Below are 13,656 nucleotides of genomic sequence, written 5' to 3' on the forward strand. Positions count from 1 at the left end.
ACACAAGGCAAAGAAACATGTTGGATGAAGACGAGCGAGGCACTGCACCGGCAGAGTGGGGGGATGAGAGCATGCCCTCTACTCCACAAATTCAGAAAGACAAGGAGTTAGGCTGCCACGGTTAACAGCGGCAGAAATTGAAGCTTTGTAGTTAAACACCATCTTCACTGGACTACCCAGAGCCTACAAGGAGGCCCTGCCTGCAGGAGGGAAAACTAGGCATAAAACACCAGCCATTTCTGATGTTTTGTGGGCTGCAAAATACATATCCACAAACAGCAATTCACAGAGAAATAAAGCATATGCCTAGTGCTTTATGAAAATCAAAAGTTAAACAGAAAATCATTACTTTCCCATGAGCCATCAGTAAGAGGCACTGAAATTCTGACTTTTATCCAAGCTTTTGTCTGGCTTTGCTTCTGGCTTTACTGACACTAGCATTTCAGACTCAGCAGGAACTATATCACAGAAACATGATTATATCCACACCCAAATAAGTGTAACCATATCATTTCAAGAATGCCAGTCACTTTTTCAACAGCCAAAACTCCCCCTTATTCCTGATGTTTTGTCCTAGTCCTAATTTTTTGCAGATCAATTGAGAAGTAAATGATAAAAGTGCCAAACAAAAAATTGAAACCAAAAGATATCTTGTTTGCAGTAAAGAGCTTGAGAAGCAAAACCATCAAACTGGTTCAGGTCAGGGACAGCTACAACCCCGATCCTAGCACTGTCATCGCATGGTGGGATGTCATGCGTTTAAGAGGGGACTAGCACCTACTAGAGGGAAGCACAAGCTGACAAAACAGACAAGTTCAGACAGGCACTGCAGCACAGATCTAAACACAGCTCCATACAAAGCATGCTTTCCCCCCCCCCCCGCTCTTCTAGCTGCTGGGCTATAGAAAAGAGCTGAAAGACTATTAATGCCAGCAAGCTACTGACAAATTCCTACTGTGTAAGTAGTAAAAAGCTGTACTTGTGAATTAAAAAAAAAAAAAAAAAGAAAAAAATCACCATCCAAGCTAGCACAGATACTTACTGCCCTTTAACTACCACAGTGTGTTTCTTTACCAAGGCTGATCCTTATCAGTAGGTGCCTCAGTTGATTTGCTAGTTTTGCATAGAGTTGGACACAGCCTGAAAACTGAAATACAGATGCACAGAGAAACAAAACAAGAGGAAGTTAAAAACCTAATCGTGTTGTTATCCCTTTCTGAAACCACCTCCAAACATATGCCTTTATGCATAAGATGTGGGAAGGACTCAGATTTTGGCAGCAGTTAAGCATCACGTCCTCTCAGCAATGGACAGCAGGTCGCTGAATGGTCCCACAGAACTCCCTGTCTTATCAGTTTTGAACACTGCTGCAGTTTAGGAAAACAAATGTATTAACTCAGCCAGCATGGATGGGGGCAGGGGTGTCACTGTCTCTTCATCTGTGCGGCAATACACTACAGCTTTTGATACTCTGGTAGCTGAAGCTCCACTGCAAGAGCAAGCGTTTTAAACAGTAGCCATAATAACTGGTAAACAACAAGCTCGAAGGATGGGCCCATCCTTTTAGAAAATTTGCTTTCTAGGAAGGAGGGCATGGCCTTGGGACTGGTTCTGAGCAGTTTTACCGCTGGTAAAACCACATTTGACCACCCCACCTCCATGCAGGGCTAGCTTTAGGATGCTCTGCTGGGCCATTGCACTGGATCAGCTGGGCAAAGAGCATCAGCACACTCAGGATGCAGAAGAAAGCAATGGCAAGTATTTCAGAGGAAAACTCAGAACAAAGAACTGTCATTATGAGGGGACAAGCACTCCTTAAAAAACATTTAAAAAAGAGCAGCCAGTGCTGAGGCCTTATGATAGAGACATCAGTGTGGGGTTTTGTTTTCTTGCAAGAGCAGGGTTGCACATCCATTCCCCCACCACTCAGCCCAAGTTTAGGTTGTTACATGGTACTTGTCTCAAAGTATTTATTTCACCAGACATGCAATTCTGCCATTTCCCAGCATAGCCAACCTTTCAGCCTTCCTTCCCTCCCCAAACCACCCCATCCCCCAACCCCACCCTGGGACACCTCCAAGAGTATCACTCTCCTGAGCAAGAGGCTTTTGCAGAAAGCTCTCCCTAGTCCCAACATTCACAGTTTGTGGTAACAACCAGCGATCTGCAGCAGCTCCCAGACTAGGCTGGACAGTGCAGTGATACACCAGCTCCTCATACTGCACTCTTAGACACCTAGAGGAACACAACCCTCTCTTTCTAGGGTTCTTCATGCAATATCTACCCATTTCAAACACCTTAAAGAACCACCTTTTAACACTAAGTTTACCAGCTAGGTTTTACTACTTTATTTAATAGAAAGTCTTACGCAACGCAAGAGGAAACAAGCATGTTTTAACTAAAAGGAGTTTCAGAGTGACCTCACATTTGTGTTCCCATCTACCCGCAACTGCCAACAAACCCTCACATGAAGCTAGGTAATTAGTAAAGCACTGTATCCAACCCACAAGCATTAAGAGGTGCAAAGATTATTAACTACTATCAGATGAGATTCTTCCACTCCTGGTGAACTGCAGTTTGGCTTTTTCACCTGCAGCAGGAGGCTATGGGAGCCACCATAGACATTGCTGGCCTTGTGAAACCTTCCTTGTGTGCTCAGCTTCCCCACTGTCTGATGGGAAAAAAGTGTAAATTTGCATAGATCTAATGTTATCTAAAAGGAATAAAGCTGCCACAGGGGGTCCACAAGGTGGGATGTTCCTGTGTCCACTTATACCCCAAAGCCTACTCATACCACTTCTAGGCACCAGGAATCAGAGCTGGCCAAGCAGCAGGACCTCATTACTATTGCCCTCGGCTCATTTCCCCACCAAATTCACTCCAGCCCTTCTCAAAGCTCCACCAAGCGCCCATCCATACTCTGGACCCTTGTTAACACCAGAAGAGCAGTTATTTAACTGAAGTCTGAAGATTCCCACATAAATTTGAACTTGGGCATCCATGTCAGCAGGGAGCAGCACATGGACGCTCCGAAACACTGTGCAGCCCCACAACTCTTTCAGTCACTCTAATTCCTGTCATGCCAGGGTCTCACCCCTCTCACACCTTCTTCCCCTTTATCAGCACTGGTTCCCATCTGATTTCTCACCTGAAGTAGCTCAAGGAGCTGAACTAGGAGAAAATTAACCCACAAGAGGTCAGCTTCCTGAACCCACTTACCCCTGGACCCGGCAGGCACTAGCAAAGCCCAGCAGGACCATGTTCCCAGCAACTCAGACTGGACTCAGCTGACTTGAATCACACCAGGAACGGTCTCTGCTACAAAGTGGGTTTTAGCTTCTTTCAAGTCAGTGGAAAGGAACAGTTCACAAAGCACAGTGTGCAAAACAGACTGTTTCAGAAGCAGGGAAATGAGCATGTAGGGCTCCAAGGCAGTATTTGACTCTTCACTTCTGTCAAACAGCGCTACTTGCTGTACCAGTAAGCATATGAAATGCTTATTCTAATGAAGCACTACAGGGAGAACCTGTCTTGCTTCCAAGATCGTGTCAACAAATGAAAGGCTTCAAATTTGTAGCTCTCATGCATTCTGTCCTCTAGGTGACGACTAAGTCATCCCCTCTCCCAACAAAAGTAAAAATAAAATAAAGATAAGCTCTGCTGCACCTTGTTAACCCTGCATTTTAATATTGGGAAAAAAAATATTACAAGTGTTTCTCTTGTTCAACTATTCCTGAAAGGTTTCAGATGTCTTGCACAATCTGGGTAAGGACATCATCCATTGCTCAATTGGGAAGAAGTTAAGAACCAGCTCATTAGATTTGTTCTGCTTGATCCAAGAGGAAAATAAAAACAGTAAATCCCTTACTTGCCAATGCTGCTGCAGTGCTGGTGACACACCCAGATCACACACTACTCTGCTTTCTAGAAAGCTACCACCTACTCTGGCACTTGTCACCGCACAACCTGTTGTGTGCCCCGAATGATAAACAGGGGCTAGCTAACCACCCCAGAGCAGGGCTATGGCTACTGCATCCTCCGGTTACAGGGCATGGGTGAAGACACTAATGCTGCGCATTCGAGGCCACGTGATCCATGAGCTATGTCTGAATTATTTAGTGTGTAAAACTAGATTTGTTTTGCCATGCAGATTCTGAATTAATGAAAGCTCGGCTGAAAGGCTGCTTCCTTGGGGCAAGGGGAAGGAGAAAGCTTCCAGAAGCCTCCCTATTAATAGAAGTAATAGAGCTGGTTCCAAAAATAGTAAAGAAGCACTCCCAGAGCTCTGGAGACGTTGTGCCCTCGTTTTTTAAGGCTGAGATCTCGCTAGATTGCTCCTGTATGTGCAAATAACAGTAGAAATGACTGCAAAATGCACAATTGACAATAAAGGCAGTTTTAGGACAAACACCAGAGACAGAAACACCAACAGCCTACCTGAAAGAAATCAGCCTGAATGCCAATAAAGCCAACCTGACCCATTCTAGAGAAAGCCAGTTAAAACCAGCACGAAGAATCATCCTATCTTTTTCAAGAACACAACATTAGCTCTCTAAAGATGATCCTGATTATTATTACAACACTGACGTGGCAGATTAGCTTTGTCAACAATAATTTCATCACCCTGTTTTGCCTGTGGATGTTAGGGATCCTGGCTGGAGAGGTCCACTTGACTCATTTTGGCACACATTTGGTAGATTACTTTTTGCTGCAACATCTAATAAATTGACCATCACATGGCCTGCCTGACAGTAATTACTCACTAGTTTGCCCATAAATTTGTTAGTGATCCAGCAGCACAGCATAACAAACCACTCTAATTCTTAAAGTTTCCTTTGCCTGTTTTGTGGCAGCTCTTACAACACAGTGAAAATCAACCCATTTGCAATACTTCTCTGATTACAAGCGAATCTTTGAGTCTCTGTACTCCAGCACAGGACTGGCCATTTTACTGGCCTATACCAACAAAATAAATGTCAGCAGGAAACCAAAAATCTCATACATGCCACTATATAGGCAAGAAGTCCCCCTGCACCAGGGCACACCATGTACAGCAATAATTGTGCATATCTCTGTGGGGTAGTAAATGGCTTCTAAAGTGAAAGACCAAACCTACAGCTAAGTATCCGGTAAATAAATACAGTTCCTTCTTTAGAACTTTGCTAGTCAGGAAAATCCCAGAGAAGATGACCATGTTAAACACTAAATTCATCAGCTTTGATACTTAATTGCCTGAATTAAACATGGCTTTAACTGGTTTATATGGCTCTAACTGGTTTGAAACAGCCTTTGGACTGATAAGTTCTTCTTTCACAGAGACTACTCCATATACCCTGATCACAGGTCCTACCCTCAATAGTTTAGCAGAACAAGGGATAATTCATTTTTGTTTAATTCTGTGGAATCTTACCCTATAACCAAAGTCACATTGTGGATTTTTCTGTCCTACACCACTGTGGACATTTTCTCAACAAGACACAGGCACAAAATGAAACACCAAAAAACAACACTTCTCCCCTAAGACAAAAACACCAAACAAAAACATCTAACAACAACAACAAAGAAAACTCAAAGCAAAATGACATAATTTTGTCCACATGGATTCATTCTACCAATCCATTGCCGAGCTGAGATGTTACAAGATTCACCAGGCATCTCTGAAGCATCCAAATTTTTCCTAAGGGTCTCCAAAACAGAATTCAACAAACAAAAGTCTTGCTCAGCAACACAAACACTACATTAAGTGTAACAATACTCAAACCCCAAACCTTTTGGAAGTAACTGTGCCATTAGTTGCAAGTATTTCTGAAATCCAAAATGCCCAATTTTTTTCTATCACACTCTTGAATCAACCTTGTTTTCACATACTAGCATCTTCCATGAGTTTTTGAACCAATGCCTCATGATTTGTCATGAAATCTTAAATCCTTTCAGATTTTTGTTTAAACTAGGACACTGATGCCCCAATGCCATGCTTTCACAGAAAACTCCCCTTGCAAGCATAATGTAAAAATGCTGAATTCCAACATTTCAAACTTATAGGTCAGCATATTCTGCTCTACAAACTCAGGAGAAGTTACAGTAAGTATTATACCCAACTTCAGGACAGAATTCATGTAAAAGGAAGTTTAAACTATTGTTATAAAACGTTCTATGAAAAAAGTGCATCATTACATCTGCTGAGGACAGAAAACTTCCAACAAACAGATTCATTAAGATTATAGATCATTCATCTAAAACCAACCCACCCACCTGCAAACAAACAAGACACACCACTACCCAATACCTTCTCAACAAGCTTTGGATTCACTGGTCTTTCCAGTGGTATCTTCTAAAACCAAACAAAACCCCCAAAGAACAGGCTACAATCTAAGACCAAAAAGATCACTAATTAGTGTCAGGTTCCAACACAGCCTCTGCAGGAGGAGGTCAGGGCTGCCCCAGGCCCTTTCCAGCTGGCTCCACCAGGACCCACCCCAGCACACAGTTGAGCCCATCAGCCAAGCAGCCACTGCAAAAACATATTTAAGAAGGGGCAAAAATACTCAACAGGAAGGGGAAAAAGCCCACCAAGGTCAGAGAAGGATAGGGAGGAGGTGCTCTGTGGCAGAGCAGGTATTCCCCTGCAGTGAAATGCAAGAGGAAAGGAGTTGGTTTAATGTTTATCTTTGTTTTTCTCTACTCAAATCAGGTTTAACTGGCAATAAATTGTTTCTCTTGTTTTGTCCACAACAGTAATCTCCCTGATTTTATCTGGAGCTTTAAACTCTCTAAACCTATTTCCCTGGTGCTGATGAGGAGGGGGAGTGACCAAGCAGCTGGGTGGGCATTCGGCTGTTGGCCAAGGATAACTCACCACACAACTTTTCACAAAACCTAAATAAAGTTATCCTGACTATGCCATTAATGTTGGCGCTGTTTAACTGACACGACACACAAGAATCACACATCTTCAACTGGACTGCACATCAAAGGCTGCCGATCTTCACTCTTCATTAGAGGATTAATTGGCCACAGTGCCAGAGTCACTTGCTCACTACAGGCAGGATGAGGCCCCATCATTTCAATCCAGCAGCATGGTTTTTGCCTACCATCATGCACTGCGCTAGTGTCTCTCCAACAGCTCCAGGCTTGCAGTATAAAGTCATACCCATGGCATGGCAAGGAAACGGGACAGCAGGCTGTCAAAGCCAGCAAAACAGAGGTGTAATCCAAACCAGTGACAGAAGGAATAACACAGCAATACAGGTGGGACTCACAACAGCACTTGGCACAATCCTGTAAGCAAAGCAGACTCTCTAGTTATCCATCACATAAAAGTAGGTACTCCCAGCCACCACACAGCAGAGCTCATCCAAGCACGTACAGCTCAGCAGGAGCAGATACAGGGAGGAAGCATTGGTGAGCAGAGCTGGGGCCACAAAAATGCAGGTGAATGTTCCAGGAAACAGCATCTGGATGTGGAGGATGTTTCTCACCACCAGACTGCTTTGCAGCCTGCAAACCACAGAACCTGCTCAAAGAGACCAGAACGGATTCTGAACACTCTGACACAAGCCACAGCTAAATAGCTTAAGATGAAGACAGAAGGCAGGCAAGAATGCACACTAAAACTCTTTCCCAGCCAAAGTATCTGTTTGGTTTTACACAAATTTTTAGAAGAACATACACAGAACATCTTCTGCTGAAATAACTCAGCTACAGATAAACCTGGGTTTTTGGCCAATAAACTGCAGTGTAGACCAACATAAAATACAGTATCTTTTTGCATGTTTTTTCAAAAGACTCTTTAAAATCTAAGCTAATTTTGAAACCTACCGATTCTGTGGATCTTTAATCTTTTTTTGGCTACATTTTTAAAGATTTCTTTTTCCATTAATAACTCAAGAGTTACTTGAAGTAAAAAATAGGTTTTTATTTTCAGAGCTTTGTAGTTGATATGCCTAGCAACTAACATGATTAAATTTTCAGAAAATCCAAGCATAGCACAAATTCTGCTGTAATTCATTCTTCTTTAAAGAAGAAAAGAAAGATCTCAAAATAACAGCTAAATTTCAGGAAAGGATAGCTTCTGCACCCTCAAGTGCCTTGTTAACTGTGAACTTTTGCTGCATATCTTTCCCTTTTCATGTTTCATCTTCAGAATTCAGTAGCACAGACCTACAACAGGACACCAGAAATAATTCTGGTGCAATTCTTTCCAGGTTAATGATCCTTTTAGAACTCTTCTAAAAGTTCACCTGAAAACATCAGATTTGGGCTTGTTTCACAAGACGCTTAGACTTATTAATGCACAGACAGTTTTATAAGCGAGACAGAAAAGGAGAAATATACATACTGCTATCTAACTCTGTATTTCCCACTGCTCCCCACCAGTAACAATCAATATTCTCTTTTCAAGGTTTCCTCCTCTTGGACAAAATGGAGAAAATTTGAATGAGAACCAACAAATCACCAAGAAACTAAGCAGAAAATAAGGTACCCACAACTGTGTTTTAAAAAGGATGGTTTAAGCAAACCAGATTTTAAGGTGGGGATTATTACTTGACTGTGAAAATACTCAGCACATTTTTAGGCTCCCCAGCGGAGCAGCTGGTGTGAGCGCACCATACAGCAGAAGACCATAACCTTACAAATCAAACATGCCAGCTCCAGAGCTCCTACTCACCATGCTGGCTTTCATCAACAAATTGCTACCAAATCCCTCTCCCAAAAGCCAGCTTAAGTTTGTTAGCCCCAAAACTAAATTGCCGAAGTAATCACCAAGCCCCATCAGCTTGATCTCTCACCGTTTAACATCTCTTACTAATTTTCTATGAGCGTGCAGGAAAGTTTCAAACAGCTCCCTCAAGAAAATACATTTTAAGCCTTAGTTTTTCCATTCTGAGCCATCCCTGCACTATTTCATAGCTCTGATAATTGTACCACTGACTAACCTCCAACTGGGAATAGCTGTTTTTATCATCACTATTAAAAACAGTCCCTCACACTGTTAGGAATCTGGAAAGTCATTGTAGCTGCATCCCACCCTTCGGCCTCTCAAAACACTACAGAGCGATGAAACTATGCGCTGAAACCAGAGGATCCCTGTGCTGAACAACTCCTGTAATTTCTGGGTAACTACAACTGCTTCCTAAGCAAAGGCAGCCATGGAAGTTTGGTAATTGATTTTAGAGGGGCAAGGGGCATGAGATCTTAGGAAGTCAAAGTGAACTTAGTTTTCCACACCAGACTGGAAAAGTTAAATTATTTATAGAAATGCAGCAGTGATGTGCGTGTTAAAAAGCCTCACACATTCACCTAGTTTTGTGTTTTGGTTGACGTTTAGGGGCTTTTTTTAAATAGAAAGATTCACCCGCAGTTTTCCTTTCCTGAAACCACATTATCTTGGTTTTTAAACCTTAGCCAGAAGAGTGACTGACAGCTCTCAGAAGCAGCAAGATGCAAAAACCTAAGAGCTGAAAGAAGAGTGGATTTAAAAAACAGCTTTTAATTATCTGAAGGTACAGTTGCCAAGTAGACAGCAAAGAGGCTGTGCATCACATACAGACACGAAAATTCCCCCAGGTTTATTTCACAGTCAATTACAGTACATTAACCTATTAGTAAGTGCAAAACAGGGGTTTTTTTGAATGCAAGTTTCAACAACTTGAAAAATCATTGCCACCTGGACTTCGATACACAAGATCAGCAATCTATTTTATCACACTTCCCATCATCCCAGTTCACAAACACACCCTACAAGCAGCCTCTCAGCTTTTTTAATGCATCTTCTGCTGTTATTTCCTTCTCAGGGAACGGCATCACTTCTCTGCTTCCTGCTTTGAGTAACATTTCATATATCCACTAATATTTTTTTTTCATTGCTGTTCAAGAGGAGAACCAAATACCTCCAAACTCTTTTTACACACACCTCTGCACACACTCAAAGGTGCTTAAATTATTTACTTCTGCCTCTGCAATATGTCGTCATACAAGGTATTTGTCAAACAGGGAAGCGCTGCAGCACTGAAAAGCAGCTTTCCAGGATCCCTGTGCTAAATATTGGGTGTGCCTACTTTTGTTTGGTATCAAGTTCCTTCTGCTGGCTCCTCTGTGAGAGCCAGCTACATGGATAGTTAAGTTTTTCCCCACCTCCAAAAACATCTGTTCCTTTTCTAAATTCTCCAGACTTCCTTCCCCTTTACCGTATCACAAAGCCTCTCTTTTCAGCAAGGCTGCCTTCTTGATAGTCCATCACCATTATCTTCTTGTTAGCTGCAGCGCAGCATGAATCACTGAATCTTGCAGAGCTTCCAGTCCTTTCAGCTCAAGGCCAGGCACTGAATTCAAGCATCCTGATTTAGAGAGGATTGTTAAAACTCCTTCCATGCCTCTTTTTTAACACTCTACAGCTTCCTGTCCTGGGAGGCAACCAAACTGCTGTAAGAAATGCCAGTTTCGGTTAAATATCCTCTATTCCTGTGACACCGAACATTTAAAACAATTACGTTACTGCCAGATCGTGCGCTATAACAGCTTTTATTCCACAAAGTGCAGAGATGAGCAAAAATTACTTCAGCAGGAAGGAGTTTTAGTTGGTTGTTTGCTGAATCCCACAGCATTTCAAGTTAACATTCAGGCTTGGCACAACCAACCATTTCCTCAAACACACAGCACAATGTCACCCCTCAAAACCCCACTGTTCAACCTAAAGGCACTTTTTTATTTTAAGGGTGCGTCAGCTGCTAACTGAAAGTGGGAATGCTTCATTTAGCACACACACTTGTTAAACTGCTCACAGCATGCAAATAAAATACCGCATTGTGCAAAAGTCATTCAGTCTCCCCATCCGTAGATATGAGCAATGGAACCGCGTCCAGGAAAGAAACTTGGAACAACATGCAAATATTTCAGTCCCTTATTCCCAATATTCACATACTATGCTAAAGCCCACATCCCTGTCATGCTGAGGGGTGACCATGTCGAGAATCTGCTGTACGTAATGGGTGGGAAAACGACCATTATTTGTCTTGCCCCAGTACTGCACCCTTTTATTTGTACTTATTACTGCAAACTGCTTTTTTTTCCAGACAATGGTTGTGTTATTATAGGTACCTTCATGCCGTGCCAAAGCACATACACACAGCAATTCAGAACAATCAGCCTTGTTTTCATGGGAGCAAAGGTTGCAGCCAAATGAAATGGGTGGAGATCACATTAAACAATCTTGGAATCTGCTAATAGGATATAGGAAAATGTGACCATAATGCAGATGCAGAGTTCCCCTTTCACCTTCCAATGTTATGGATAAAATAAAAGCTTTGGAAAACCAATTAAACTGTTTGAACAACATTAAGCAAGCTGAAGTGTTCTCAGTGGGCTTACAAGACCACTGAGGAGTTCTTTAACACTAAAACAAAAAAGTGCCTTTTCAAAGCTCTGAAACCAGAGAACAAGTTTCCCCACCCCAGAACACCACCTTTTTAAAAGGTATAGGATACCTGCAAGATGTCTGCTTATCTATGGTAAGGAGAAGCTCATCTGTCATAGAAGACATGATCAGCCCCTCCCTCTGTCCAAAAGGGGAATTTTCATACTGAAGTATGCTTGGTCAGCCGTAACCTGCATTCCCCTTGTTTGCTTTTGAGATGTGCATTAGTCAGCTTTCTCCTTCACGAATCTGATCATGCCTCTGCATGATCATACACTGAAGTCACGTCCTTGAGTCTGTGACATCAGCCTGTTGCCACGGTAACGTACAGGGCAGTCCAAAATTCAGTATTATGGCATCACTGCAGGACCAGACAGCAGAGCAAGCCAACGCCTGAGAGTTGGTTAATGCAGCACAAACAGCAAAAACATTTCAATATAAGTGTTAAAGAACAACTGCACTTTATCATTACATTCTTCATAAATACAGCTAGAAGCCTCTCATCAAGACTATCCAGAAGGTCATCAAGTTGAAGATGACAAACAGGCAAGCCATCAGGCATCACTAAAAAGAAGGGGAGTACGTTTCCAAGGATGGCCACCAAGTATGACAAAAGCTTAGTTCAGCGCTCTGAATAGAAACCACCATCTGTTCCCAAGGCAGTATCTCAGACCTACCTAAAGAGATGGTTCACAGAAAAACAGCGATGGCCCCTTGGCACCCCAGATCAAGCGCTGGAAATCAGAGGCTGGCGTGTTAACAGCACTGTCATCCCTTTGGAAGACAGAGCATTACATAAGACATGGTTCTTCAATTTCGAGTTTTGAAGCAAAGATCAGTGCATCATTAACCCAACCTATAACAAAGCCATGTAGTTAAAAAAGGGTGGTACCTTCAAAGAGCTGTTATTCCATGTAGGGTTAGACATTACAGTTCTGTAGGTTCCTTGCATACTCATGAGAATGGCATTTCTGAAGAGCAAAAGGGAAGGAAAAAGGAAATTAATTGCATGGTAACAGTGTTACAACTCTTAAAACCCAAAAGATCTGGTTTTCCCAGTGCAAAGGGCACACAGGAACAACCACCAATGCATTGCTGGCATGTGAAACACCATCAATTCAAGCAGGTCTTCACTGCTGATACCTGAGTACACCCCGAACAGTCCAGCAGCTACAGTTACAGGCAGCTGCCCTGCCACACAAGTCCCACAGGGCAGCTGGGCAGAAGCTGCTTTAGCACTGTGGGAGCCCAGGGGCAGCCAAGAGGAGAGACCACAAAGCTCTCTGCAGCCGCGCCAAATCCCTTTCTCCACCTGTTCCTCCATTCTCAACAAGCACATGTGTTTGGGGGTCTGGGTGCAGATTCCCAGTCACTGCTCCACTACCCACATTCCTCATCACCCCTGAGTGCCATTGCTTTTGCACGTTCAGCTTCTGTGTAAACACAGCCACTCCCCATACATACACTTGACTAGTTTCAGTTTACCTTCTTCCGCTTTCTCTTATTAATCCACGTGTCTCCTATAACTCACTCAACACTTCCTTCTACAAAGCTGACTGCCATCTCTCCTATAACCTCAGACGCACCCACAATTTCTTAACAGTGCCATTAACAAGCTGCCGGCACAACAACGAACACTTCTTGTTCTCTACATGGATGCACCCCTCACCTTCTCCTAACCCCTCCGCCCAGGTCCCTGCCTATAATTACCCCATGTGTCGTTATCTAATACTGAACACAAGCCCCAGGGCTGGGAACCATTGTTTCTTAGTCTCCGCAATGCCACACACCCCAACAGTGGTGTACACATAAATTCCACAACCTGTTTCAGCCTGAGATTGATTCAGGCCCGAATTATACCAGTTTCTAGATGACTGGTGCAAATACATTCACTTGCTCCCTGCTCGCTTTAGCAATACCGGTTTACGCAATCAGCTACCATAGGCAGCTCCAGTGCACACCCTCACAACAGCTAATTGCTCCTATGGACCACAACTGCAGAGGAAACAAAAGTTAAATCCCTCTACTTTTAAATACAAATGGTAAATTATAGAGGGATGAAGAGACAGGCAAGAAGCACACTGGTCTTGGCAGAACAGCTGAATGACAAGCTCCATGTGCCAATATCACCTCTCAGCCACCAAAGCATCCAGGCTTTGCCCCAAGCTCAGCCCTTAAACACCCAGCAGGTTACCCAGTTGAGAGTACCACACAGGCTGAGATTCTGAAGGCAACTTTAAGCC

The 13,656-nt window shown here is 43.0% G+C and overlaps 1 protein-coding gene across 3 annotated transcripts in view; it reads right to left on the reverse strand.

The window, feature by feature from the left end:
- FBXO34 (F-box protein 34) overlaps positions 1-13,656 on the reverse strand; it is a 40,325-nt gene that overhangs the window by 13,677 nt on the left and 12,992 nt on the right. The window contains exons 2-3 of one of the 3 annotated variants that reach the window (XM_037393852.1): positions 12,306-12,384; positions 12,091-12,187 (exon numbers count right to left, since the gene is read on the reverse strand). The exons of 1 other annotated variant lie outside the window; for it this stretch is intronic. The gene's annotated coding sequence lies outside the window, so the exon portion shown is untranslated. The remainder of the gene's footprint in view (positions 1-12,090; positions 12,188-12,305; positions 12,385-13,656) is intronic. One more of the 3 variants, XM_037393851.1, reaches the window with a different exon arrangement.

Source organism: Falco rusticolus, chromosome 7, assembly GCF_015220075.1.
Source record: "Falco rusticolus isolate bFalRus1 chromosome 7, bFalRus1.pri, whole genome shotgun sequence".
NCBI classification, from domain to species: Eukaryota; Metazoa; Chordata; class Aves; order Falconiformes; family Falconidae; genus Falco; species Falco rusticolus.